Here is a 26292-nt window from a genome sequence, read left to right as displayed (position 1 = left end):
AGGGGCCCTGGGCTACGCCCCTCACCAGATAGCCAGATTCCAGGGCCGTGGACGCCCCCGCGCAGGCCTGGATGCAGTACCAGCAGCTTTTTGGTTTCATTCTTTGCAAAATGAAGTCTAAAGATGACAGCAGTAACTATGAAATGCAAATTCATAATAGCCACATGGAAACAATAGAAACTGTATTATAATGTGTGGAAGATATCATAACTCACTTAAGTGAATGCTCTACCAAACTTCTGAAATACTGCTGGGAGTTGGAAGATCATATGATAAGCAGTGCAGAATTCGTTTATTGCCCTGTCAATCCAGCCTCGTCCTCACCATTAAGTGTTCCATTTATTCATTTGTCTCGGTGAGTCCCTGTAAGCCTTTTCATAAAATGGAATCCAGGGATTTTTCGGGCTCAATTTATCATACAGTAGAGTTTGAAACATCATATCTTTCCCAGAAATTTATTGCTGTGTGACTAATAACTTTTTTCAATGACATTGCAAACCCAGCCAAGATAGAAATATCACTAAGTTATGACCATTTGTCTGGGATACAAAAGTTCACAAAAATGAGTTGATGTTTTCTGTAGATCACTGCTCTCAGCAAGACTCATTACAATAGACACTAATAACTCAAAGATTAGACTGACCTAGGAAAACTATATTCCTTAGATAGTCTTCTTATGATTCCAGGTCACAGACATGCCATATCAGTTCTATCAATTTGACAGAATAAACAATTCAGGCTTCATGGAAATGTTATGAAGATGTGGTCTTTAAAACACTGTTTTTTGGGAGACATAATTTTCAAAGATAAGAAACTAAAGCAAATGCTATATTAATGTTTTTAATGCTGATGCTATTTGCATGCATAGAGGCAGAATTTTTCATGTATTTCTATGGCCATGCCAATAATCAGATATAATTTCCTTGACTAACTAGGTATGTGACACAATGAATATGTATACTGTATGTGATTGATGTCTACAGTATTGCATGTATTGTTACAGGTGGCATTGTGGTTTCACCTGCTAAACATTTGTTGTGCAGTATTCAGTGCTTGTACAGTCCTTCACTGTGCAAAACCACTTTATGTTAACTATAAATACCAACCAGGTTAATTAAACCTGATATGCAGCATACTGAATATCGACTTGCAATACAATTAGTAAACAGCACTTTGATCTAGGAAACATTGGTTTTACTCCTGACTGCTCTGGATTCTGTGGTTCTGGACAATGTCTCTTAATGTTTAGTCTTCCTGAGTGACATAATTACAGATTTATAACTGCCTACATAGGCCTTAACTTTAAGGGTCAGTGGGTTCAGCTGGCTGCAAGTTCTTCCAGTCACAGATGCTCCCTGAGATGGAATCACATTGCCCCAAAAACTCACTGTATCCTATTAAAGTAGTCAGTAAGAAAAATAAATTGCCTAAAGGTCCAAGGAGAAATAGCATAAGCAAAGGGGACTGGTAAACATAGAGGCAGGACACTTAAATATTTAGGTTTTTATCAGTAATTTCATCCTTAAAAGATATATTATTTAATCTAATTTAATAACTTTAGTGCACTTCCTATTATCTTTAGCTTTTTAAAAACTATTTATATTTTTTCTGGAAACTTTTCCATTTTATAGATGAAAATTGCTTGATATATGTTTTCTTGTTTTCTTCAAAAAACTAACAGTCACTTTTTCCTCCCTTCAGTCTCACTCAGTAGATAAATCATTTTGCAGAAAACCTGCATGAAATCTAAAGAAGCACTAAGTTGTCCAAAGTGCAGGCATTAATGGCTTCTGCAAAAGAGTTTGACAACTTTTCCCATGTTTCCTACATACAGTTTATTTGTTTGTGGCTTATCAGGAAAGTAAGCTTTCTGAAGGTGTTTGAAGCCGTGTTACTGAAGACAGGTAACAGCTGACAGCAAGCAAGCTGACAGATTCTTTGCTTAAAGTGCAAGAGACAGCTTTTCAGCTGTATGATGGAGGTATCTGGTTCCAATGTTGGCCTAGAACTCTCCACCTCAGCAAATGCTTCAGTTTGACCCTCTGCTGTGAAGCAGAATGTTTAATTCCATCCAGGAAATTCAGGAATCAAGTCTGCATACATATTGCCAGAAAATGCTCCAACTGAGGAGCTCTGCTGCTGCAAAGAAGGCAGTGGCTTGTTCTCCCATAGAGTGTGCTTTTTACACTCATGTTCCTGGCTGTAGTGGTAAGGAAATCAAGGAGAAAGGTGGTTTACTGGATACAGCCCCTTTGGCACTCCCTCTCTGCTTGTTTAGCCATTCCCTGTTTTGTCTACTAAACACAGCCACAAATGTCATCTTTTGACATCCACCTTTCCCCATTCACTGTCCTTCAGCTTTGTCTCAATTGTATTCCTGAAGCCAGGCAGCTACATCTTTGTGCTGTCACTGTGGCTGCCAGGGCAGGAAAGGCCCTTGGGGGGCCTCATGCATACCCTTTGTCCATTTGTATTTTTCTCTTTCTCACCATTAGTTTTTCTGTTCACTGACTAGTTTCAAAACTTGTTTTATGGAAAGGTCAACACCTGAAAAACTATTGTATATACAACACTTGTAGCAGTGATCAAGCAGATCATCAAGCAGGTGATGAAGCAGAGAATAAAGAACCTATTAACATCCCAAGTAAACTGTATGGTGATGCAGGAGCTAAAGATGTCATTGGTGCCAGAAAACATAAGGGGGATGAAGTTCCTCCTTTTTCCTCTCTTTTGCTAGATGTACTAACCATGAGAAAGCTTCACTTGGATCTCACAGAGACACACCAAAATCAGATAGTCAAGGGACGCAAATCTGCACAAAGCCAAGATTTTTAATTTCCTGTATTCAAAAGACTACTTGGAGCACTCTATTCCGGATAACATTTTTACACAACAGTATCTGAAGCAGCTATCATGTAGGCATAAGGACTAATTGTCAACGGATAATTTATGGGAAAGGTTCTGGTTCGTTCTGCTCACATATTGTCACTTCACAGCCAGATTCCTACTAATTAAGTAAATCAGCAGTATTTTTCACTCTTTAAGTGTGTATAGGATATTCACACATTCACACTAGAAGAGAGTAAATAGTTGTATCTGTTATCCCACATTTAACTGCAGTGGCTCCTTTGGAAAAAAAAATCAATCAATACCACAAGTTTTCACAGGAGGCATAAAAAGTTCCCAAACTTGTCGTGATTAACTTGAAAATGCCTCAGTGAATATTTTTTCTTTTTCTGTCTTAGGGCTAGTTAAGCAGGATGTTCTGGCATACAGCTGGAAGGATGATAGCCAATACTTGTACTTTTGTGTTCTGGCCCCTAAAAACAGGTGTTCTTAAAAGACAAATGCATTTTATAGACCCAGAGATTATCAGGGTTATCGGAAAGCAACAAACGTTAAGAAAAGTTGTGGCTTATATAACAATAGCTTCAGTTTTCTACAGAAGAAAAATAAGTAGATCCATTACTGAATTTAAGAACAAGATCAAAATGGGATTTTTGACAACAAAATTTGAAAGAAGGTTACCTAGCTCCCACAGCACATATATAAAAAAAAAAAAAAAAAGAAAAAAAAAAGAAAACAAAAGACATAAGAGGTCACCATGTGAAAAACCAGAGAGGACAAAACGTAGCATTTCAGTTTGTTGCAGGCATGGAATCATAGCATCATAGAATGGTTTGGCTTGGAAGGGACCCTTGATATCATCTTGCTCCAACCCTGTTGCCATGGGCATGGAACCTTCCACAAGACAAGGTTACTCAGAGCGTCATCCAGCCTTGAACACTGCAAGGATGGAAAGTACACAAAATCTTTTGATTTATAGATTTTCTTTTTTTGAGTACAGATGTATAGTAGAAGATGAACAGAGAGGACACTAAGAAAAAAGGAGATGTCTAAAAGTCATGCAGCTATCACTTAATGTCCAGGCGCTTGATTAGACCTCTTCTTTGTAGGTTGGCCAGATGGATGAACTAACGAAAGACAAAACTGAAGCAACAGATACATTCAATGTATACCCTAACAAGCTTGTTTAAAAATAAGTTTAAAATTTGCTTTCACCCTTGAGTGGTGGAAAGCAAAAATTTAGTAAAGAATGATGCTTCATTATTGCCTTGCTTTGCTCATGAGTAAGTGTAGGAATTACATACTCTGCCTCAAATTCACATGGAATATTTTAATTTCATTTTCTCAGCCTTGAAAATAAATATTTGTTGAAAAGCAATATAATGTTTCATTTTAGTACTTAGGATTTTTTCACGTCTATGCAATAATTGATACCATGAAGAAACTCATCACTGTACCCCTGATAAGACAGGAAACAAGGCCTTAAAACTCACTATATTGAATTTTCTAAAAGACACTGGTGTGGCAGGCTGATTTTTCATTAAAGTGGAGTAGTATAAAAAACTAAGGAATTACTCATCCTACTGAGGTACTGCCCATGCAGTGCAACAGTTGCCTGTAGTGCTTTGTTTAAAGATGCATCTTTGAAAAGGCTTCTAAACATTCAAAATACAACTCCTTTTTCAATCATTCCAATTTCAGTAGGATCTGCATGCTCCGTTTTCTTCCAAAGTCAGAGGAGAACATGCTTCTGCCTATAAGAAATCTACAAAAGTCAACAAGACAAGATTCCTCTGATGCTGAGTTACATTGCACTGGTGAAGTTATTACTCTTACTATGAAGGACCAGGCAGACTGATTAGAACATAATGCAATCATCCTTCACGATGCTTATGCAGGGGGATGAGGAAAGCCATCTGCTTGCTTGTTGGTGTGCTACTCCCAGAGGTCAGAGGCCAGCTGTATCTCGTGCCCATCTGAAACATTCTGGGCGCTGGCTCAGACTGTGGAGCCAGCCAGTCCAACCCAGGAGTGCTTAGCACCAGCCCTCTCTATTTAGCCAGGAGCAAAGCAGTTGGAGTGCCACCAAACTGGGCCATTGGAAGAACAAACAATCAAGCAGTACAGATGATCAAGGCCCCAGTGCTTCAAATAATTTCCTGGCTTGCTTGTTTAGTCCTTGAGTTACCTTGACAGACGCACTGCCACAACACTCTGCTCTCTCTGTCGCGTTAACCTCCTACAATGAAAGCAAAATTGAGAGATCATGAAGCACATTGATTATGAGCAGAGGCTGGAAACACAGGAGTCACATGTTTTTTCAACATGCATGCTGAGAACCACCAGTTCTTGAAACCAGCAAGAGCAGATGTATGACAAAGTACTACTCCTTAATGTTGGGTTACTATTGAAAAAAAGATTGTTTGTTCTCCCCAAGGCTTCTTCTAAAGGAGTTAAGCCTACCATATTGCCTGGAAGAAAAGACTGCAGTTTTACTAGCCTTTGACAACCAAGTAGCCTACTGAGAGGATGGAAATAATAGAGAGAAACCTGGTTTCCATATCTCTTTTATCAATTTACAGACACTATAAATTCCAATTTGCAGCCACAGCTGCAGAATAAAAAGATGCCTGTTTTCTGTATCAGGCATCCTTCACCCATAAATTGTTCCAAAGCTACACTCAGTAAACACAAAATGAAAGGAAAGGTGCAACAGTAGGATTTCATACTCATGAATTTAATGTGAAAAGTTTCAACCCCATTGCATTTATGCTCTGGTTTGGGAGTCCCAAAGTAAAGCTATGCCAAGGGAAGAGCCCTCACCTCAACATTTCTGGGAAAGCCCAGCTCCTTCTTGAGATCATCTGTACAACACTGAGGTCATTTAAGCTCTCCATCTAAAATAACATACAATTAAAATACTACAGTAACTCATAAGGGCAGCAGAAAGAACAGGCCCTCTGAAGCATCCAGATCCTATGTGATCAGACAGAAAAAGGAGGAGAACAAATTTGGGATTCTTTTGTAAAAAAACTAGAAGAGAGTAGAACTGGGTTTTCTTTTTTAGTTTTTGGGGGTTTTTTTTCTTTTTTGAGAGTGTGTTGGTGTTTTGTTGTTTTGGGGTTTTTTGTTTTGGTTTTTTTTTTTTTTTTTTTTTTTGACAAAGCATAAAGCTTTTTCCAAGTTCTTAGGGAAACAAAGCAAAGAAAAAGTCTTTCCAATGCCACAGCTAGACAAGGTCAAACTTGGTAAAAATGTCAACTCATGTAAAAATTAACTGAGCCCTTTCTCTAGTACAGTTTCACAGAGAAACAAATCATGCAAGGAGTGACTTCACTGAAAACCACAAATTTGGTCGAATATATAACATTTGAACATTCAGTTTTAAATATCTTTTTACTTCTTTTAATCTTTCCTTTTATTTTTAGGGGGGAGAGGGGGTAAAGAACATTAAAGCTGCCAATGGCTTACTGAAGAAAAGAGTCAAGCGAACTCAGCTGAATTTGTAGACAAGCAATCCCCTTATGGGCATCACAGAATGACTGAAAACTACCACTGGTCTTATAGCTCAAATGCAGCTTCTCAGCATGTCTTTCTTCCTGTGCATAAAATAAAGTCAGAGACCAATTTTTTTCATGCCAGAAGCCCATAACTCACCCAACAGCTTTCTTCAAATTTTCTGCATGGGGTGAAGGAAGGGGCATTGAAAACATGAATTAATCACTGGAGGGGAAAGCAAAACAAACAAAAAAATGGAAGAGAGGTTTCATTTAGTTTTAGGCTGAACAATAAGTGTTTGGGTTAAATTATTTCTGAATATTTCTAAATATGTTACAATTAGCATCTTAGACAGTTTTCATTTTATGTGCTGTGCCACTGATTAGATATAACTTCACTGAAATAAAATCAAACCAGAAATTTAGCCTATTGTAACAGATCTTGTCATTCTCAAAGGAAATTTTCCAATGTTTCCAGCCTATTTGATGTTCAAGTTTATTTATCATTCAGTATAGGATGACCTTGGCTTCCAGTTAACAAGGGACATTGTCTACTTAATAGAGCTGACAAAAGGCACATAAAACACAGTGAAATATACATAATACTTACTAACTATGACTAAATCCCACAGGGCACAACTTTAAGAAAGAACATTTGTGTTCTGTAATCTTCCATTATGACTGGGGGGTTTTATTTCTCCTATAGTGTCACAAAAAACTGGCATGCAAAGCCTCGGTATCCATGAAGTGTATAAATCTAAATGAAATTTCCTTATGCACTGAGATTACAAGCTAGAAAAAAAGTTTGGACAAAACAGCCAACTAACAAAATGGAAATTTAAAAGCTAGACAAGCTAAGAAAATGAAGAATGTAACTCTTGGCAGTATTTGAGAGAAGTCACCTAGAAAGATGGTGAGGAAAATAGACTAGTAGAAGAAACTTGGCTGCACTACAAATTCTGGCCTTGCAAAGGCAGATATCACTTCTCAGTTCCACCATAATAAATGGCACAGTACACAACTAGGTAAATGTGATTTATACATATAAAAATAATTCAACAACAGGGAAAATAATCTGCTTTGTGAAAGGAAGGGTTAAAGGATTTCCCATTACTTCACATTATTTGTCCTGTGTGAAGAAGTGCACTTGAGTATTCCATGGACTACATTTATGAAGGGAAGATAAATCTTTTGGATGTAAGCCCAAATAAAGAAGAAAGAAAGAAGGTACAGCTGGCAGTATGTGACCTGGCTTCTTAATGCAGAATGGGGGATAATAACTCAGAGACACCAGAGCCTTCCAAACCCACATTGTTATAGCTGAAGATGTGATTTCTGATAATTCAAATTTTGGTATATCTTCTCTATGTCCAGGGAGATCCAAAGGAGGCCCACTGTGATATTTTATAACCTAAAAGCTAGGTGCAATCTCCAGAGGAGCTGATGGCATTATCTGACATAAGAGCTGCAGAAGCTTGTTTTCCAAAAACCATGCATAATTTAACCAACTATTTTCCTGCACTCTGTTTTCTAGATGGAAATTTTTTAAGCTTCAGACAGAAAGAGGACAAAAGTGTTTATTACATCTGAGAGAGATAAATAATTTTCTGCCAGATAACCTTTATACTTGCGTGCATGTGTTGCCCAAAAATTGAAGAGGGAAAATGTAAATTATTTAAGCTGCAGTAAAACCAATATAATTTATTTCCCTTCCCTAAGAGTTATTGTCAAGACTACAGAAATTTGAAGCAGGTAAAGAAATGAAATTAATTTTAACAATGATTCTATGGCTCAAATGAGTGAGTTATCACATTCTTATAGGCCCAAACTCTCTTCTTTTTAAACAGAGTTTAAATTTTCTGAATTCTATTTCCAGTTCCATGAAGGCTGATGCATACATAAAAATTAAATAGTTGAACAATTATTTGCATATCTAAAGCCTAAAATGTAGCCTAAGTGAAGTTTGAAATTACACTCCAAAGGACATTGAAGTCAACATCTTTAAAATGCCTGTTTTCAACAATCTAGACTTTGATAGGGTTTAAGACCCTCTTGTAGAGCAAAAAGGGGCATTTTCCATGAGAAGCAGAGATTTTACAAAAACAATTTAAAAAAAATTCATTCCTATGCAATCTTTGTTTTTTCAGTATGTTTAGCTATGCACATGAAAACATGAAACTTTTTTTTTCCCAGCTTGCTCTTCAAGACTGGCACAATTACAGGTTTAACCTTCTCTCTTAGACCAAGACAAATTGCTCTATCATTACTATTTTATTTTTATAGTCATTACAACCTAAAATTTTGTCTCAGCAATGTGGCTTTTTATTGGCCTTTTGAAAACACTGGGTCAGAAAATTCAAACTATAAAGCAGCCATTACTTGGTTATTGATGCTAACCCTTTGATAGGTCTGAGGAAGTCAGGTACTTTATGTCTGGGCCTTTGAACATTTTTTTCCTTTTCATTTCAGCAAGCATTAACATCAGAGACATCAAGCTAATCCTTTCAGCTTCTAATCAGTGTTGTGGACACTTTTATTTCAGCAACTGAGCCTCTCTTCAGCTGCTGAGAATTTCAGATTGAAATGTTAATGATTCTAAAAATGTCACTGAGATGACATAGTGCCCCTTTCTGCTGCCTACAGTTTTGTAGGAAAACAAAGTTATTGGAAGTAGCACTTGTTGGTGCAGGGGAAGTACAGCCCTACTGCAACCATCCTACAGGTGTAAACTGACTTTTTAGAAAAGACACTATCCTAAAGTACCACTGTTAGTAGTCAGCATAGATCTGTCTGCTCTGGTCAGTGCCCTCTTTACTCATCCTGCAGGAAATGTGTGTACTTTCTGCTATTCAGTGGTCTCACTAACCATGTCCTCTCTGGTGAGCTTCCCTGATGATCTCAGTGAGATTCCCTGAGAACCCCAGACCTCAAGACTAGACTTTTCCTTATAGTGTTATTTTACCTTCTCTAGAAGATACCTATGTTGTCCACCAGAGAGATGCCACAGAGAAGTCAGAGTGAGTGAGAGTTATTTTCTGACTGAACATGTTGAAAGTTAGCTTTTGTTCTTAAATAATCAAGCTTAGCTCTGCTTTCTGTTCTTCCTCTCTTGTGACCAAACAGCATGAAATAAAAGTAAAGAGAGTGCTTTTAATTTTTTTTTGAGCAACATGGAGCTCAAAAAGAATGGATCACACTTTAAACTCCCAGGAAAAGGAAAGAACAAAAACAAAACCAAAAACAAATGGAAAACAAACACAAAAGCAAAAGCAAAACCAAAAATTCCTTTGTTACAAGCCAGAATTTTCATATAAGTCCCAAAGCCCCAGATCTCAAAATCCAAAGAGAATATTAAAGCTTATTATGACTAACCCCCCCCCAATAGTTTACAAAATTCACAAGACTTGACAATACTAAAAAATTTAAAACTTTTGTCCATTATAGAAGTGCATTAAAGAGCTTAAAAAGTTTTCATATTTTTGCAGGGGAATAAACTCTTTCTCTTCTACCTGCAAGAAAACTTTGATTCAGAGTGAAGGGACAGACAGCTACTAATGCTTGCTGACAAAATGAGGCAGAGAAATTACTCATTGTTCCTGCTCATAAAGGCAGACACTGCTAGAAAGAATATCAAAATAATAACTGTTCAAGATTTCTAAAACCATTAACAAATTTCAAAATGTTACTATATTCAAAGAAATTTTGGTCAAATCTTTTTTGCTTATTAGCTCTTTTCTTATAACAACTCCAGAATACTTCAGTACTGGTGGAATATTTTGACCAACCTGGCTGAAAGTATACATGCAAAACACTTAATGCAGAATTATGGAACCCAGAAACCATTATAAACCCAGGATTTTAATCTCTAATCTGTGCTGCTAAATATTTTTAAAAGAATATATTAATAGTGTCTGCAGTCAAAATCAGCAGCAAAACCATTTTTTAGAATTCTAATACAAATTAATTGGTTTTCCTGGTTTAGGACAAATTAGGGGGAAATCTCCAAAAGGGAGCCCCCCCAAAACAGAACAAACCTCCAACCACCCCTCCCCCAACACTGGGTTCGGGAAGGAATTCCTCGGAGGAGCAAAGTGGAAAACAAAACCTATTTATTTACAAGTAACAAAAAGAACACTCCCCAACACAAGAAAAGAAAACGGACCAGACTGTGTTGTGAGGGCGCTGAGCTTCTGTCGCAGGCTTCGGGGGTCCTGGAGCTCTCAGGCCAGATCCGGAGCCGGTCCAGTATCTTCAGGGGAGGGTAAGAAAAAGAGAACAAAAGAAAAGGGAAAAAAGGAAAAAAAAAAAAAAAAAAAAAAACAGCGCAAAAAAAAAGCAGAAAGCAAGCAAGCAAGCAAGCAAGCAAGCGGCTAGCCAAGCCAAGCAGCAAAAGCCCAAAGCCAAAAGTGCCTGGGCACACCCCCCCCTCCCCCCCTTCCCCATCCGGCCACAGCAAGACGGCCGTGGGGGGGGGGGGGGGGGGGAAGGCACAGCTGCCAGACACAACACACAATATTGGGATAAAGGCTGAAGGCTGTCACCCCACGACACTCCACCCCTTATCCCATATCGTGAACATACAATAAAAAACTTTCATTTCACTTACTCACACCTTTGACACTTACGCATTTCTCTCATCTTACTTGCTCAGACCTTTGACACTTACAGTTTCCTTCTGTCTCACATTCAACAAACAATGACATTCATATATGAGTCTCATCCCACAATCAGGTCTCCCTGAGGTACACACCGTGTTGTTCCATCTTTCTGCATTATCCACCATGTATTACCTGGTCCTTGAGCAAAGACAATCCCACGGATGGGTTTGTCTGTACTCGAGGCAGGGTTGATCCATACTGTCTTTCCCAACAAACCTCTGACATGGGCCACTGGGGCTTATCCCCATCTACTATATTAAGGAGCTCAGACTGAGCAGGACCCGCTCGGTTGGTGGAACCTCGAGTGTTAACTAACCAGGTAGCCTTTGCCAGATGTTGCTCCCAGTTTCTTAAAGACCCCCCACCCAATGCTTTTAAGGTGGTTTTTAACAATCCCGTGTACCTTTCCACCTTCCCTGCAGCTGGTGCATGATAGGGGATATGGTATACCCACTCGATGCCATGTTCCCTAGCCCAAGTATTAATAAGATTGTTTTTAAAATGAGTTCCATTATCTGACTCAATTCTCTCGGGAGTACCGTGCCTCCAAAGGACCTGCTTCTCAAGGCCCAAGATAGTGTTACGGGCTGTAGCATGGGACACAGGATAGGTTTCCAACCATCCTGTGGTGGCTTCTACCATGGTTAGTACATAGCGCTTGCCCTGGCGGGTTTGAGGCAGTGTGATGTAATCAATCTGCCAGGCCTCCCCGTATTTGTACTTAGACCACCGCCCCCCATACCAGAGGGTCTTCAGTTGCTTGGCCTGCTTAATGGCAGCGCACGTCTCACAGTCACGAATAACCTGAGAGATACTGTCCATGGTTAGATCCACCCCTCGGTCTCGTGCCCACTTATAAGTGGCATCTCTACCCTGGTGGCCTGAGGCATCGTGGGCCCATCGTGCTAAGAATAACTCTCCCTTATGCTCCCAGTCGAGATCTATCTTCAACTCCCCTATCTTTGCAGCCTGATGTACTTGCTGGTTGTTTTGCAGCTCTTCATTAGCTCTACTTCTGGGGACATGGGCATCTACATGGCGAACCTTCACAGGTAACTTCTCTAACCGGGTAGTGATATCCTTCCACTCTTCCGCAGCCCAAATTGGTTTTCCTCTGCGCTGCCAGCTGGCCTCCTTCCATCTCTTCAGCCATCCCCATAGAGCGTTGGCTGCCATCCAAGAATCGGTATACAAATAGAGCCTTGGCCACTTCTCTCTCTCTACAATACCTAGGGCCAGTTGAATAGCTTTGATTTCAGCAAATTGACTGGATTCACCCTCTCCTTCAGTAGCCTCTGCAACCCGTCGAGTGGGACTCCATACAGCTGCTTTCCACCTCCGTTTCATCCCTATGACACGACAAGAACCATCAGTGAATAGGGCGTAACATGTTTCTTCTACTGGCAACTGATTGTATGGCGGAGCTTCCTCAACCCGGGTCACTGGCTCTGGCTCCTCATCTGCGACACTAAAGCTTTCACCTTCGGGCCAATTTGTAATTATTTCTAGAATCCCAGGGCGATTTAACTTCCCAATTCGAGCGCGCTGCGTAATGAGGGCAATCCACTTACTCCAAGTAGCACTGGTGGCATGGTGGGTAGAGGGAACCTTTCCTCTGAACATCCATCCCAGCACCGGTAGTCGGGGTGCGAGAAGGAGTTGTGCCTCTGTACCAATCACCTCCGAGGCGGCTTGGACTCCTTCATAGGCGGCCAAGATTTCCTTTTCTGTTGGAGTATAGTTATCTTCAGACCCCCTGTAGCTCCTACTCCAAAATCCCAATGGTCGGCCTCGGGTCTCGCCAGGTAGCTTTTGCCAAAGGCTCCAGGACAGACCATGGCTCCCGGCTGCAGAGTAGAGCACGTTCTTCACATCTGGTCCTGTCCTGACTGGACCAAGGGCTACAGCATGAGCGATCTCCTGCTTGATCTGGACGAAAGCTTGCTGCTGCTCAGGGCCCCAATGGAAGTCGTTCTTCTTGCGGGTAACCAAATAAAGGGGTGTGGTGGTTTGACCAGGAAGAAGTGGGAATTCTGGGAAGCTGTGGTCAAACCAATGAAGGTTTTGGGTTTGAGACTGACACCTGGTGTAGCCAGTGGGGTTTGGACACACCTCCGAGAATACACAGGGGTTAAAAAGCAGGGCACTGCCCTTGGATCTCTCTCTTGGGACGTCGCAGCGCAGAGGTCGGATCTCTTCCCCCGTCCAGCCTCTGCTGCTGGGCGGGGGGAGGGGCAGCCATGCGGTAGGCCCGGGGCCTGGACAGAGATGGGGGTGAGAAAGCTCTCAAGGATGGAAGGGTGGGGGAGCCCCAAGAGACATCGGGCAGCCATTCCCCCCCCCAGGAGGGAGAGAGAGGAGAGCCGGCGTCTGAATGTGATAGCAGCCGCCCAGGAGGAGAAAGGGGAGGGAAGAGTGCAGCCTGGCCGGCGGAGCAGCAGCACCTGTGGGAGTACCAGCATTCTGAGATAGACAGAGACTGAAAACTTTTAACCCTTTCTTTCATGATTGGGGCCTTGCAAAAATGCTAATCCTCCTCGAAGCTGAATAAGAAGGGAGATAAGAGATGAGATGAGACAAGGACCTGGCCCGAAGAATGTGGAGATCATTGGATGGGGAGAGATGATTTGGAGTGGCCTTTTGGCTGGACTTTTCTTGTGGCCATGGACTCAGTTGTTCCTGTGACACAGACTGCATTTAGGGGGAGGCAGTGCCTCAAAACCAGGAGGGTTCATTCGTGAGGACCCCCCGGCCCCAGGGGGTTGGAAAAATATGGGGGGGACAGATGTCCCAAAGCAGAGACTGTGCCTTTTTGGAGTGAGACAAGGCATCCTTGAAAGACAACCCTAAAAGCAGCTCTGGCCATGCCTCAGTGGTGAGAGCACTGGGCATGGAAGGAAGATGTCACAAGCGGCAAAAGGACTTTTTTCCGGGCGGTGCCGAAGTGACAAGGAAGCACACGAGGTTTCAGTGTGTTTCCAGGAGAAGCCTATGGAACAAGAAGGACTCCTTTCCTCTTCATGAACTGCAGTTTGAGTATACTAAAGTGTGGGGCCAAGGCTGGGCAGTTGATGATTTGGGAGAATGTATCGGATTGGGAAAGTCAGGTAGTGGGGAGGAGGAAAATGGTTTTTGTAAGGTTTTCAATTTTTTTTTCTTTTCCTTATAGTCTTTCCCTATTTTCCTGTAGTTTAAGTAATAAAGTGTTCTTTATGTTTAAGTTGGAGCCTGTTTTGCTTATTCCTGGTCACATCTCACAGCAGACACCAGGGTGAAGGCATTTTCATGGGGGGCACTGGCTCTGTGCCAGGCTCAAACCATGACAAGGGGTCTCACAATCTGACTATACTCAGGGATGTGCATCCTCCAGAAACCTATAGCACCTAAGAAAGCTTGTGTCTCCTTCTTATCAGTTGGTGGGGACATAGCAGTGATTTTGTTAATAACATCCGCAGGAATCTGACGCTGTCCATCTTGCCACTTCACCCCCAAGAACTGAATTTCTCGGGCAGGTCCCTTGACTTTGCTCTTCTTAATGGCAAATCCGGCGTCCAGGAGAATATGAATTATCTTCTCTCCTTTTTCGAACACTTCTATTGCCGTGTTCCCCCAAACAATGATATCATCAATATATTGTAAATGTTCTGGAGCCTCACCCTCTTCTAGTGCAGCCTGGATCAGTCCATGACAGATTGTAGGACTGTGTTTCCACCCCTGGGGCAATCGGTTCCAGGTATACTGCACTCCCCTCCATGTAAAAGCAAACTGAGGCCTGTATTCTGCTGCCAGAGGGATGGAGAAAAACGCATTAGCTATATCAATGGTCGCGTACCACTTTGCTGCCTTGGACTCCAGCTCGTACTGCAGTTCCAGTATGTCCGGTACAGCCGCACTCAGTGGTGGAGTCACTTCATTCAAGGCACGATAGTCTACAGTCAATCTCCATTCTCCGTCAGATTTTCGCACGGGCCAGATAGGGCTGTTAAAGGGTGAGTGGGTTTTACTGACCACCCCTTGGGTCTCCAGCTCTCGAATCATCTTGTGGATGGGGATCACGGCATCTCGATTCGTCCGGTACTGCCTGCGGTGCACTGTTGAGGTGGCAATTGGCACTCGCTGCTCCTCTACCTTCAAGAGTCCTACTGCAGATGGGTTCTCTGATAGTCCAGACAAGGTATTCAATTGTTTAATACCCTCTATCTCCACTGCAGCTATTCCAAAAGCCCACCTGAATCCCTTAGGATCTTTGTAGTAGCCATTCCGGAGGAAGTCTATGCCCAAAATACACGGAGCCTCTGGACCAGTCACAATCGGATGTTCCTGCCACTCCTTCCCAGTCAAGCTCACCTCAGCTTCCAACAACGTCAACTGTTGTGATCCCCCCGTCACTCCAGCAATGGAAACAGGTTCTGTCCCCACGTGTTCCGATGGCATTAAGGTACATTGTGATCCAGTGTCAACCAATGCTTCATAGTCTTGTGGCTCTGATGTGCCAGGCCATCTGATCCACACCTTCCAAAAAACCCGGTTCTCCCGTGCCTCTTCCTGGCTGGAGGCAGGGCCCCTCTAAGCCAGATTGTCCTTCTTTCCTTGGGCATATGCCTTGGAAGTTCCTTCAAGGGGATCGGACATGTCATCGTCATCGTCATACTTAACATCTCGGCTACGAGCGACCGGAGCTGTTATCTTTTTGGTTATACTTTCTCTTTTCTTCAAATCACGCACCCGTTGTGCCAAAACAGCGGTGGGTTTTCCATCCCATCTTCTCATGTCTTCTCCAGACTCACGCAGGAAAAACCATAACTCAGCTCATGGGATGTACCTTCTCTCCCCATCAAAGGAGTGCCGGCGTTGGACACCAGGGCTTCTAATTTGTACGGCTGAGATTTGAATAAGGTCCTCCTTAATCTCTTCCCGGAGTTTCTTATGATTCTCCTCTATTTTGTCTTCTAGTTTCTGCAGTCGGGTTTCCACTGCTGCAATTCTGGCATGAGTTGGGCCATGCACAGCATCTGCGTACGCTCGAAGCTTCTTTGCCATATCGAGCACAGTCTCATATGTATCATCCCGCTTCATTATTGCTAGGGCAGAAGCGTATTCAGGTGGCCCAAGTCGCACAAGTTTCCTCCACATTATCGGAGTGCATGGTACCAGGTCCGGATTCCTAGTTGTTGTGTCATCTGAGAAAATGAGCTCTGCGACCGCCATCTCTCTCAGGCGTTGGATCCCCTGTTCTATGGTCTTCCACCGTGTTTGCTGCATATAGAGATCATCCGTACAGAGGTACCGTTCTGCTACGCTTCTTAGGACCCGTTCCCAGAGGCTGTGAGGGTTAGCCCCCCTCATCACACCTTGATCGATGGCAGGATCATGTGACAGGGATCCCAAATGCCTCACTTCAGTACCATCCAAAATCGTAACCTCCCCTGCAGCATCCCAAAGGCGGACTAACCAACTAATAATAGATTCGTCAGGTTGTCGGCTGTAATCCTTTCTTAGGCCTCTGAGGTCCTTCAGAGAAAAGGAGTCAATATTGGCTCCAGATTCTGTGCCCCTTGATGTGGCCTCTGATTTTGGTGAGGGTCCTTCTTCTGCATCATCGTCATCATCCTCCACCTTCCGATCGGTCTTGCCTTTACACTTTCCACCTCTTGTATTAGCTGCAACAGCCATGGTTTGGGGCCTATTGTCTGATTCAGCTGCTAGCCTGGAGCCTGGGATGTTAGCTGCAGCCTGGGTCACTGGGATAGTAACTAACTTATCTTCCTGTTCCCTTTCTGCTATCTGCTGCTCCACAGTATCTAGCAGAGTACGGTAAACAAACGCCAAGGCCCAGCTCACTGCAGTAATCCTTTCTTCCTTAGTATTACCATGGCACTTCTCCCTCAAATACTTTGCCACCTCGACTGGATTCTGAATTTGATCAGATGGAAAGTCCCAGTCTATAGGATCAGAAAATTCCTTTAAAGTCTGGCCCATATCCTCCCATTTCCCACTCCAGTCAAGATTTTTCCTGCTTTGTTTTACTCCTGAATCAGGAGTCTCTCTAACCCCTCTAGAAATCTCAGCTTTCATTTTATATACACTCCAGACAGTATAGACAAGGCTTAATAAATTAAATGCCAGAAAGATGGTTTCTTTCAAACTCAGGGGAAAGTCAGTATTTTCTAATACAGATGTCAACAATTTGTAGGAGAAGAAGGAAGACAAAGGCTGAAAAGCCCCTTCCTCTTCTTCTCCCCAAACAAACTGAGTACACAGCCATGACAACAATCCATACATTCCTGAAATAAAGTCCAGCACTGTTATCCGACACATCATCACACATAAGGCCAGCACAATGATTATTCTGGTTAGTGCCCCCCGCTTACAAAAGCTACTTATTAGGGACAACATCAGAGCTATTTTGGGGTAAGGAAATAACCCTAGGGACCACAAAGGTATTAAAACTTCAAAAGCCCCTAGGGACCAGAAAAACCGGCAAGCTTCCACTCCAAATGACATTATGAATCACCAATATGCCCACAAAACAAACAAAACCAAAATATTATTGTTATAGGTTTTTTTTCCACTCTTTTTGGCCTCCGATTTTCCCGGCCAACGCACCAAAAAGTATACTGTCCTGGTTTAGGACAAATTAGGGGGAAATCTCTAAAAGGGAGCCCCCCCAAAACAGAACAAACCTCCAACCACCCCTCCCCCAACACCGGGTTCGGGAAGGAATTCCTCGGAGGAGCAAAGTGGAAAACAAAACCTATTTATTTACAAGTAACAAAAAGAACACTCCCCAACACAAGAAAAGAAAACGGACCAGACTGTGTTGTGAGGGCGCTGAGCTTCTGTCGCAGGCTTCGGGGGTCCTGGAGCTCTCAGGCCAGATCCGGAGCTGGTCCAGTATCTTCAGGGGAGGGTAAGAAAAAGAGAACAAAAGAAAAGGGAAAAAAGGAAAAAAAAAAAAAAAAAAAAAAAAAAAAAAACAGCGCAAAAAAAAAGCAGAAAGCAAGCAAGCAAGCAAGCAAGCAAGCGGCTAGCCAAGCCAAGCAGCAAAAGCCCAAAGCCAAAAGTGCCTGGGCACACCCCCCCCCCCCTTCCCCATCCGGCCACAGCAAGACGGCCGGGGGGGGGGGGGGGGAAGGCACAGCTGCCAGACACAACACACGATATTGGGATAAAGGCTGAAGGCTGTCACCCCACGACATTGGTGTAACATCTGCAAAGTCTTATCAGCACTGTTTTGCTAAGACTGAGCACTGATAAGCAACTCCACCATCCCTCCATCACAATTTTTTATACAGAATCAATGTTTAGCTAAAGGAGTGGGGTTAGTGATTGTTATCTGCCATATTACAGGCCATTTTGATATATCATGATAGATCAAGCTCTTAAAATAGACATGAGGCTTCTGAGTTTAGAGACTTCTAAATTTTATGATAGCTGATGCACTTCTAAAGAACCAAGTCCCCTTAATATCACTGATTTTATTATATGAACAAGTGGGGCTGCAACTAATTTTTCTTTATGGGTAAGTCAGGTACATTTCCACTGAAACAAGTGGGCACTTGTGTTTCATTCCCTTCCACTCTACACTGTATATGCTCCACAGCAGAACCTGTCTTCATTTTGCCTGAGTCTTTCTAGATGGGTGGTGGTGTTTATTTAGTGACCGAATTTGGACTTTCTGATAATTTATGTACAAAGACTTCACAGTTCTCAACAAAATAGTAATTTTTATTTCCAAGCCTTTCTTGCAGTAATTGCAAAGGAATATGGGTGCACAAAACACAGAATTACGGTAATTCTTTCTAGTAACATTTGTCATTGGTAAAAGTGTGGTTTGAATTTATTCACAAGTTCGTCTCTAAGTAGGGGCAGGGCTAGTTTCACATACCTTCTTGGCAAAACATAAGACAAACAGATTGGATCATTCTGGATTCATGTTTGAATTTTCTTGAATTGTCACTATTCTGACCTAAAGACAGATCCTGTGTATTTTCCCAAGATGGATAATGTTGGACATGTTTTTCCTGCCATTTTTAAATGCACCTTGGTCCTGCTTACGAAACAATCTATTTCAATTAGGTGAATATGTGCATAAAATGACCAGCTTTGTCTTCAAGGCATTTTAAGGATATTCCAGTCTTTTAGAGCATTAGCCTTTTCTTGATTAATTTGGAATTCCAGTATTAACATCTGGTTTATTCTTTTTTAAATAAGGAAAAAAATTCCTCAATGATCTCTATTGACTGAAGTTTCCAAAATAATGCTTACTTTCACATCTTTGCAGTTAAATTAAAAGTCAGTACTAACAAAAGCAATAGTTTGCCAATAAATGCAAACTACTTTGGCCTTTCCTGAGTCCTTCTAAGACAGCTCACTCCTAGAATAAATGACAGTAGCATTTTCAAAGCTGCTAAATTATTCCAATCCTACTGAAGCAGATACTGTCTGGCATGAAGGATCCTAAGACTGGTGAATCTGAACAGACAGGAGTAACCGAGTGAGCAGAATTCACTGTTAAAACTGTGATAAAGAGCTTAAGATAAAAGGAGAGATTTATATTGAAATAGCAGCTTACAGTAGCAGATCAGTTTAATTTACTCCACCATGTAGTAAGCAAAAAGCATGTAAAAGGTGGGTAGACAGATTTGACTTGTGGATCAATATTCTGTTGATCTCTGGCCACAAAACAATTAATCTCTGCAGTGCAGGACAAAAGTAACGGGGAATTTAATGTCAAATCAGTTAACCACAACCTGAAATTGAAAAAGCAGTATTGATAATGATGGTTAGCACACGTTCCTCCTATTAAGTGATATCATCCAGTGCATTCATTGTAATGTGTTAATTACACAGTGCAGTCAGCTTGATCTCCTAGGCTAACATCATAGCAATCAATTCCAGCAGTGTCTCCACCACTCTGTTAAGAACTACATTTCCTTAGCTGATTCTGAACTTCTTAGAGAAAAATTTAATTTCAGCTATCTGCCATAGGCTCTCTTTATCTACAGAGCTCGGATTTTGGAGGGAACACAAGTCTTTGGAAAATAAATTTTGACATAATACGTCATTATTTTAATATATGTGGAAATTCCATTTGGAGACCAGCTTTATTTGTCAGGTGAGACTTTAAGAGACACAAATAGATTCAGTCTTCTTAAAAAAGGAAAAGAAAAGAAAAGCAAGCAGGGACTGATGGCAGAGGGAGTGATAGTAAAAAAGAGAAAACAAGAGGAAACAGATAATTAAGCTCTTCCAAGAACAGGATATTTTTTAAGGAACAAATAAAGACAGTGTGCATATTAAATTAATAATGGAGAAGATTAGAAAAAAAAACCAAAAACACTATGCAGTTGTACTAAAATAATAACTGCTTGAAATTACAGGAATATTCCAAAGACTAACATTCTTACTTCTGGGGGTCCCCTCAAGTAGTTGACAACTCATCCCTTATTTTAAAATAGTGAGATCTTGTCAGCTCTCTCCTGATGCTTTGCAGTTTTACCATGAGTTGTTCACGTGAATAGCTCAAACATTCTTTTTCTTGTCCCTCATCAGAACCAAGGCTTCTCAGTTTTTCTCATGAAAGAGGAGTAGCCAAACAGACACATTGACCATGTTGGACTGAGATTTATTCACTTCATTTCAGCCAGCTGCTGGAGCTACCTGATCAAGAAGTAGCACTGAGGTTCCAGTGCCACCATGGGACACAGAATTGCCTTCCCACACAGCCATAAATCAGATCTCATGGCATCAGCTGAGTGCAAGAGAGCCACATCCACTTGGGTGAATTTGGAACAGGGCACCTTCCCTTTGTGACAGACACTGCTGTAAAACTAAGCCAGGTAACATCAAGACTCATGTGGTGGGACACCTCAATAAATGTCTGCTCTGAAACTAGTCACTCAAGGATCTCCCTGTAAACACACAGAAAATGGGGTTTTTTAAAGGTTTGGTTCATCTGATCTATTTTAGCTGTCCACAAACTAAATCTCAGAAGCTCCTGTTTCTCTCCACTGACTACAAAACAAGGTTCAACAGCCACCTTAGGTGTAAGAAACCACAAGAAATATGAATTTGGTCAGAAAAATGCATTGCCTCCTCCTTTCACTGGCTCTCCATGTATCATCCTGTATCTTACTGCAACTTCTCAAAAAAGCATTCTTTCCTATCATGCACTCTTTTTTTTTTTTAAACAACCAGTTATTTACCTGCAACCTCTGCTATTAAAGATCCTTGAAATGAACAGGATAGAAAAAAATAATATTTCAGGAAGACTTTTTGCATGAGTTAAATGAATTTGTTTTGTAAATGCTTCAGATACAACAATTATATCAGTCATTAGGGATTAAAGAAACATTCTTAACCCACTGTAACTTACTGTCGGCATCTGTAATATACCTTGAGGAAGAAACATGAACCAGAGCTACAAATACTTGAAAGTTGTAGTGGAAGACCAGCAGAAAGGAAAAAAAAGACAACAGATAATGTAAGTATGTAAAGGGGCAGTACTGTCAATTAGAACTAATTTTTCAACGAAAACCCCTTTCAGTGTAAATATTAATACTACAAAGGCATACTGCCTCTGCTGTTAAAGAAAGTATGTTTGTAGATTCACTGCGGGAGGTAGAGGAAAAGAATTGTTGATCCTTCATCATGATCTGCCATTATTGACTGTACTAAAAATGAATTATGGCATTTTAAGATACTTACTGATATTGGCAAAACTCTTCCTGAATGAATCACTGCACTAGAAATCAGGGAAGAACTATTTAATCAAGATCACTGGTCCAAATGCAGGTAAAACTCAAATGAGTAATTTCTAAACTGAAGCATATTGGTAAACCAAAAAATTAATTACTCCTGAATGAATTACACCTTAAATTAAAGTAACGCTACCGAGTACCTGCAAGACATGAACATTCTTAAGTGCATCTTGTTAGCACGGCAATATCAGGACCCTATTCCCACTTCAGAGGCACTTACAGCTCAGATCTGCAGGGTGCCTTTTTCCCCTAGTTGCCTCAAAATGTCAAAGGATGTGTCAAACATTTAAATACTCTTCCAAAGTGCCAAAGGAAATATTACAAGGGTGTCTCTAGAGTCCAACAGTGATATCAGAGAAGTAACCAGGTTAACTCAGGCAGCTCTCAGCAGAGAGCAATGCCAAACAAGCAATTTTACACCAGCTCCTGGTGTATAGCCAGTGGTGTAGCTTACCAGTTACAGGTTACAGGTAATGTGGGCTTAAAAACAGCTACACCCATACCTCTGCCAAAGGGGCTTGAGTCAGATGTACACAGGGGATGCCCAGAGAAGAAACAGACAAAGCAAACAGTTCAAATTCAAACCCATCTCCAATGCTTCATTTTTAGACTAGATCTCATTGTTTATATTCCAGGTATTTTCCTTTGTTGCCACAATGTGAGCTGGAGACACCAGAAAACATGTGGATGGTTCAAATATGCAATAAAGTTAAGTGATGGATGTAGACTTGTTTTCTCTGAACTCTGTATCAAACCATTAAACATTTGATGTTACATTCTCTGCTGCTGTAAAGACAAGTAGTTCTACTTAATCCCAGAGAATTGCACCCACTCAGACCTGTAAAACAATCTAACCTCCTTCAGTGATGAGTTTGCCTGCATATCACTCAGGTCAGAAGCACTTGTCTGTGTTTTCTTGGTTTCTACCTTTTAATGGCTGCACTTTGCCCTTTTTGCCAAGAGGGAGCTAGCAAGTGAACTCAGAGCAAGATAATATTTTTGAGTATGAATAATGTTTATGCCCCACCAGTCCAGCAACCATTTCTTTTACACTAATGAGCCGTTAAAATCTGTGTTAGAGGATCACTAATCTTTCAGGAGGTTAACATGTAGCTCATCCAATTCTAACACTTTGATCACAGAAGCAGGATTTTTGGGAACAGAGCATGTTTTATTAAAAAGAAAAGAAAACACATGGAAAGAGAAATGCATTGTTAAGACTTAGGAGTGCCTGTGTTATTTCAGATATTTATACAGGAATAAAAGCTTTGACTCTGATCCCATTTTTTCCACTGTTTGGTCCTGCAATGACATCAGCCTTCTGACATGATTAAAGTCTTGAAAAAGCAGAGTAGCATAAAGTCAAAGATGGGGCAGAGAATCAAACATTAATAGCAGTGACCCATCATAACAGCACCTCATAAGAGGCATCTGCTGTGCATCTTCAAGACATTAAGCATGGACTGAGAGAGGCTGGCCCCCTTTGGGACAATGGAGGTCACCAAGAGGCCCCCAAAAATGGGGATTCTCCAAAAGCCCAGGTCACCAAGTGATGCATGGTAGACACAGATAGTGAAGCTGGTACTTAAGACTCTGTAACCTGAGTTTTAGCCACGAGGAAGAAAAATATCTCTAGTGGAAACATGAAGCTCAGAGGGCTCATACGGTGCAGCAAGCAGAATGCCTATGTTCTCAGCAATTCTCAATTCTCAGCAGTATGCAGCTCAGAAACCAAATCTTCTGCAGAGATAAAGCTGGAATGTGCCCTTGTTTTCAGCAGGAAAAAGAGGGGTGGTTTGGTCTCCTGCCCTCTCCTGGTGTTAATACTTGGTTGTGCCCTTGGTGGCCTCAGCAGACATATTTATCAACAGCCAGTGAAAAAAATAGCCTTCAGGTCACAGCATCTCACAGTCACATGCACTAAACCCTCCTTTTTCAAATGCAATAATTCCTTTTTCAGCTACATCACATCCTTTGAGATGGATCTTTACGTTTTAATTCACCTATGAAATTCACTGGAATTATTCACAATATAGAGGAGGGTGCAGGGCACCCAGCTATACTGCACGTAGTATAAGAAAATTGAAAATCAAAAAGGCTTACCAACAGCTCTCTGCTCTCTACAGTAACCTGTCAGCGCCACTTCTCTGCAGCAAGTGACAGCAACAGGAAATGATGGGATGCTGACTGCTCTCTGCACTGCTGGGACCCAATAATACAGTATTTCCTTTGTGGTACCAGAGGAGATACCTAGACCTCAGAGATGAATTCTCTAAGGACACTGCAAAATATTATCAGCCTCTTTCTGAGACATATGGAAAAACACTGAAAAAATAACTGAGTGATCTCCTGCTGCCTGTAGCTGATGCACAATTTGGTGAGCTCTGCAGAGCTATGCTAAACAGAAGCATCTGTACATTTCCTGCTACTGCTATTCTAGGTTGGCTGTTTCACTGTAGCAATGTAACAAAACACATACCAAATAGGAAAACTGACTGTGGCTGTTATGGAGATAGCTTTATTTTATTTTATATCCTCACAAATTATCACAAATTATTATTAGCAGATCACAAAGGTTTTTTTCAGTGCTCCAGTCACTACTCGAAGTTCTTTGTTAGATCATTTCCAATAATCTATTCTGAATGTCAATTAAGAGTGTTCAAAACAGGAAGGATTTTGGCTGGGTAGTGAGCACACTATCTCAGTTCCCAAACAACCCAAATTCAACTCATTGCAGGCACTCATCAGAAAAAATATGGATCTTTCACGTCTCAAAACTTTTATGGCACAGTGTCTTGATTTGAAGGACAGGTGCCTGCTAAGGACGGCAGGAGCTCCCCTTGGAATGGAAAAATATGAACTCCTTCGGAATTATAATAATTTTGAAATTAAGGGGCAAAGATACGGGAATAGGAATAACAGTTCTTTAGTAAAGAACTACTACGTATACAAACAACAACAACTACAGCATCAACACCAAACAGAACCGGGAAGCCAGCGACAGTCTTTCCGCTGTGGCGCCTTCCCTGTCAGTGCAGTTCCCATCACAGCCAGCAGGAGCGCTGGTGGCTCCCAGTGGGTGGGGCAGGTGCTGTGATTCCCCCAAGGCTGCAGGGGGCGCTGTGGCGTGGGCACGGGGAGCACGTGGTGATGGGGGAAGTGTCAGTCAGGAAGGGATGGAGGAGGGATGGAGAAGGGATGGAGAAGGGGCTTCTTTTATGGATCTCCAGAGGGCGCTGGGATTGGCTGCCCATCAGTATAGCAAAAGGAGCTGTAGCAGTGTGAGACACAACTGCACCCTTTAAAAATTTTAAAAATGTTTGTTAAACCTTAACAAAAATACAGCAAAGGACTACATAAGAAAAAAGCTGCAGTGCTGGGAACTGCCCCTCGTGCATACCACACGGCCAATTAATCTTCAAGATGGATGCTCAGTCTTTTATACCCCTGGGGGTTGCATCAGCCAGTCCTGGCCCCTCCCAAAGTCTGTCAGTCAATTCTTCTTTGCCATTTATTGATGGACATCATTTTCTTGTAACTTGATTGGAGATCAGGTGTTGCCATGCCACACCCCCAAAGCACCAAGCCTTTCCATTCCCAACTGCCCCATGCAAGGGACACATGGACACCTTCTTTTTACCTGTCCTAGACAACCCTGGCTGTCTGATGGCAACAATACAGGGGTGGAAAGGGAACTATGGGGAGAACAGAGGACATCTAAACTGCAATAACATAACTATACATCACTAAAGCTTTTCTTAAGATTCACACAATAGTTATCTTTTAATTGTGAGAGCAAATCATCTCATTATTCATCTATAATAGCACGAAACCTCTGGAGAAGCAAGCTGAAATGGCAGGACATCTGGCAGGCAGAGGGGAAAAAGCTGCAGTGCAGCACAAACCCGGAGCAATGGCAGAGGTACGGTGTGGGATGGGCAGTAGCAGTATAACTCTGGGGTACAGTAAAAAGTTCCTTGGGCTTTTCTCATTGGCTCCGGTGGTCCCAGCTCCTGGTGGGGCATCCACTGGCTCTGGGCTCCCCGGCAGCAGAGCAGCAAAAGAAGCCAAGCAGGCAAGCTTAGTGTCAAAGCATAAAACAAAAGCCAACAACAACAACAAAAAAATCCGCACCCAAAAAAGCCCAATAGCAACAATAAAAAAAAAAAAAAAAAGAAAGAAGAAGCAGGCAGGCAAACCCCACAGAAACTGGAGGATCCCTGGTCAGAAATACCAGCCAGGTGTGTTCAGTCTAACCACCCACTCTCGCCTCGCCCCCAGCTCTCCCCAGAAACCCTGGCTCAGCTTCCCTTTGTCACGACAGCCCCAGAACCAGAGAGGACGGCAGGTGGGGCAGGGACAGCTGCCACCCCTGAGCACATAACCAAGCAAAACAGATCAAAAACCCCCAACATGTGATGGGATAACAAACAATCCCCAAGACACATAGCCTGATTTATGCATAAGAAAACCAAATCTCTTTATGTTGCAGAATAGAGAGAAAAAAGCATCAGTTCAAAAGCCACT

The 26292-nt window shown here is 41.9% G+C and overlaps 1 long non-coding RNA gene across 2 annotated transcripts in view; it reads right to left on the bottom strand.

Moving 5' to 3' along the window:
• LOC113458662 (uncharacterized) overlaps window positions 1–24193 on the bottom strand; it is a 249235-nt gene extending 225042 nt beyond the window's left edge. Inside the window, exons 1-2 of one of the 2 annotated variants that reach the window (XR_012578997.1) lie at window positions 23869–24193; window positions 5036–5086 (exon numbers count right to left, since the gene is read on the bottom strand). This is a non-coding gene — a long non-coding RNA (uncharacterized LOC113458662). The remainder of the gene's footprint in view (window positions 1–5035; window positions 5087–23868) is intronic. The other variant, XR_012578996.1, reaches the window with a different exon arrangement.
• Between the last annotated feature and the right edge of the window lie 2099 nt (window positions 24194–26292).

The sequence above is a fragment of the Zonotrichia albicollis genome, chromosome 2, assembly GCF_047830755.1.
Source record: "Zonotrichia albicollis isolate bZonAlb1 chromosome 2, bZonAlb1.hap1, whole genome shotgun sequence".
NCBI classification, from domain to species: domain Eukaryota; kingdom Metazoa; phylum Chordata; class Aves; order Passeriformes; family Passerellidae; genus Zonotrichia; species Zonotrichia albicollis.
This window is presented reverse-complemented; position numbering and strand designations above follow the sequence as displayed.